The following is a 3,837-nucleotide window of genomic DNA, read 5'->3' as shown; positions in this document are numbered from 1 at the left end:
GTCTGCTACTCCCGCCATCTTCTCGATTCCCGCTCCTGGCCGCAATGCCTGATGGGACTGCCCCCCGGCGCACCGCCGATTTTCTTGGTGCGCGTTGGGGCAACGAAAAGCCGCACCGGGAGGGTGCGCTTCGTTGATCGAGGACGTCCGGTGCGCACCGGTGCACTTGATCGAAGATGAAGGGGCGCACCTCAGTGCCCCGGTGCGCACCGGTGCGGATGATCGAGGATGCTATAAATAAGCTTTATACCATATAACCATATACGCCTCGCAAGTGGGCTCATTTTCGTCTTCTGCGCATGAGAAAGGAGGCGCAAAGGCGGGAGAGGAGGTTGATGACGGTTCCGGCTAAGCTCCGCCCTCGCACATGTCGGGGAGGCCGGGGGGTAAACAAACATCGGCGTCGGCCATGGCGGCCGTGCGGTAGCGGCGACCGCGAGTCTTTTGTTTATTGTAGCCCGGTTAAAATTTGCCGAGTCCACAAGATCGAGCAGCTTTGTGCCCCTCACGATTCCTCCGTCGTCTGCTAGAAGCATTTCGAAGATTCCAAGATGAAGACGACGAAGAGCATCAAAAGAAGGCGCTTGCCTAGCCTCGCGATTGAAACGCCGGTTGCGCCGGTCACTACGAGACCGCCGCCCGATTGTACCGGTAAGTTGCCTTTTATCTTGTTCTTCCTTTACGAACACAACAGATTTTGCCTTCTAGCAGGTCTTTAGAAATCTTGTGTGGCGGAGTCCGTAGGCGCTATTAATCGAAAAACAGCCGAGAATGTGGTGTTTTCGCGATCCTCCGAAGCCCATTTTCGCAGGTGATATTTAGGAATTTCGACTCGAAACTGCACGGAGGCCGTATAAACTATGTTCCGTTTCATTTTAAATGCGATCGAAGTTAAATCTACATGGGCGAGTCCCGAGCTTTGATCATAACTGCCATGTGCGATCTTGCAGTGCGTTCTCGCGTTTGTAATTTTCTCTTCGTTCGCACTTAGATGAGACGCAGTATAGTCATACATCGTATTTGGTATAGTAGTTTCAATCTACGGTTGTAATCATGGCACTGTAGAAAAGCACAGAGCTCTAAACTTGCCACAAAAACGTGATCGTTTTTTGTTTTTTTTTTTTTTCAGGAATGAAGTTGGAATGATTGTCACATTACCCAGTATGAGTGAATTGCCAACGAAGTACCGATGCCGCCTTTCTGCAAAATGTGTTGCGCAGTGTATCTTCGAACCACATCGACGCTGTCAGTGTCTGACGTGTTTTTGTGTGTCGCTTGTCTCCTTTTTCGTTCCCATACCAAGATGAAAATTCGGATATCGTGCACTATCCAAGCCTAGCTAATGAGCGCCCCATGGAATTGACACGGGAGTAAACAATGGCTAACATGTACATATTTTTGTTTTGTTCGCTCAGCAGACTGGGACTGAGTGTGTAAGTGACAAACTTTCTAATATCATTTGTCATTTCTAGGTCCCAGATGGGCTGTTGACATCCAGAAACACTCCAACAGATGGTGGTCATACAGCGATTGTGAAGAATGTGAAGACAGTCCCATTTGGATCCACATTCTTAGTCCACTCATTGATAATCTTTCCTTGTTGCATCAATGCCCAAGTATGCCAGGCACTGAGCGACTACTCGCATGTGTTACTGATGGTGGCTTGCGAGGCTTCAGTATTGTCGCTGCAGATAGGGCTCACCCCCACACCAAAGCTGTTGGTGGTGTACGTTTCCATGGAATTGTTTGGTTGATCCCAATTTCCTAGAAGCGCCAATATTCAGTTTGGTGTGCCTTGCGGCTGAAGTAGATTCATCAAGGAGGTCTCGTCTCTTTCCTGGGGGCAATACCATGTCAGCTGCTTTGCATGAACCACTTGGAAACTGTTTGGACTGCTCTAAAGCACTTGTAATTGACCTTACCTGTTGTGTCCATGCTAATGCTGAAACGTAAAGTTCACTGAACCAAGTTTTACTAATGAACTAAAACAATCAGTGGAAAGGATGAATGGCTTTATTTGTTTTCTCGAAGTATACACTGTTTCATACATAATACATGATGCTGGCAACGCTACTTTCATTAGCAGACAACTTAGTCTACACTCTGTTTCACTATAGCTTGGTGAACTGTGGAGGCTACGGCTCCTGCGACCCAGTAAGAATGTCGGAGCGAGGCACATGGCAGCATGTCACAGGAGCGTCCGTGTCACCGCGCCAAATGCAAGGACCACCCACCAGAACCGGCTGTCGTATGCTCAGAAACCAAACGAATTTGGATGGACGTCCACTGCAGTAACATTACCGTCCGCTAGAGTAGCGAGGTCTTCAGTAACACTTTTATGAGGCAACCACATGCTCAATTTGCCCATGAATCTGTGGCGGGTGCTAATGCTAGGGCGATGTTTTGAGCGGAAATGGTCAATTCACGGCTACGATTGTTTGAACGTCGATCACAAGCCATGTTTTTCTCAAAAGTGTTGATCTATATTAAGTGTCGTTAATAAGTGACATATGTCTTAGTCTTTCTTCAGTGTCGTGTAGTGTTGCGGTCCGAAGGATCCGACGGCAACACTACTAAAAGAGGAAGAGAAAAAAAAAAAAACAAGCCTAGAACTATGTTTTGTCGCAGATGGCGCTCTTGCTGTGGCGATAACGAGGACTCGACCGTGGAGTGTTGTCATGTGCCTGGCTCCGATGCTCTTATTGGGTTGCAATGTTTGCCAAGTGACCGTGAAACGGAGTATAGTGTCTCACCTGTACACGCTATAAAACAAATGAGATGCCAGGTGTAGCCAATTTTGCAGCTGTAGCCCTTATATTATTGCTTGCTATGCTGTTTGGAAGAATACATAAAAAGATCAGCTTACAAAGCCAAGTCTAAATTTTTGCACTCTTGCATGTTACGAAAATAAAAGCATCACGCGTGAACACCAACATCTGTCTCTAAATTATTCCTTGCTGAAATGAAAAATAAATATACTGTGAATATGAACCAATACAATCTCAAACAGGTTTAAGAATGGATTCAATAAACAATTACTTCAATCTGCAAGCTTGAAATCAAGTATGCGTGTGCAATAAATACCCTGGTCTTTCGACTATCCCCGTTGACACTTGTTCTCGAAGGATAGGGACTTCGTCGATTTCACGGCAGTTCAAGCATTGGTCAGGCAACATGCTTGTGTTTATAGTTTCGGCTGTGCTATAGGAATAACAAAGGTGAGTTGTGTATTGCCGAGTCAAAGCAGAACTCTCAGGTCTAAAAGGCTTTTAAAACTGCACTAAAGCTGGTTTTGACTTTATAATTACATGACTCGAACATAAACTACTCACTTCACCAAGTCTAAGGATTCACAAATAATCTCTGAACATGTATTCTGCTTTTATCTTCATTCACTTATGAAACTGGTTGCGTATATAAAATATCCAATCAATCTTCCACACCTCCCCATTGCGAAAAGGAAGAGGGAGATTCGTTGGCTTTTTTTTCTCGCCAAAAAACAGAAAAAGAAAAGGAATAGGTTTCAATGTGCACATTACGTTGAAGTGGGACAGTTACGGAAACAAATTTTGCATCTTCAAAGTTCATGAAGTAGGCAGATTACTTTCAAGTCATAAGAGAATAAAGTCAGAAACAACTTCAGCTCGCCTTCAATCAGATTTTCCCTTTAGATCCAGGGACGTTTCACCTTCATAAGGTCATCAGTAGCAATTGGCATCCATTTATGACTCTGTAATGGTAGATGTACAAGCTTGACCTCAAAGTCGCAGTGCCCTCCTTTCATGTGCTTGCAGTGCGACCCCCTTGTGCACTTGGTCCCAGACGGTGAAGCTGGTG

General features: G+C 45.5%; 1 long non-coding RNA gene across 1 annotated transcript; it reads left to right on the top strand.

Annotated features, from left to right (window-relative positions):
- Positions 1-261: 261 nt before the first annotated feature.
- LOC121046289 lies at positions 262-2,607 on the top strand. Its single transcript, XR_005798087.1, has 2 exons — positions 262-651; positions 1,473-2,607. It is a non-coding gene; the product is annotated as an uncharacterized LOC121046289 (long non-coding RNA).
- Positions 2,608-3,837: the final 1,230 nt, after the last annotated feature.

The sequence above is a fragment of the Ixodes scapularis genome, unplaced genomic scaffold, assembly GCF_016920785.2.
Source record: "Ixodes scapularis isolate PalLabHiFi unplaced genomic scaffold, ASM1692078v2 ptg002494l_1__unscaffolded, whole genome shotgun sequence".
Taxonomy (NCBI): domain Eukaryota; kingdom Metazoa; phylum Arthropoda; class Arachnida; order Ixodida; family Ixodidae; genus Ixodes; species Ixodes scapularis.
Note: the sequence above shows the minus strand (reverse complement) of the source record. Positions and strands in the feature narration are given on the sequence as shown.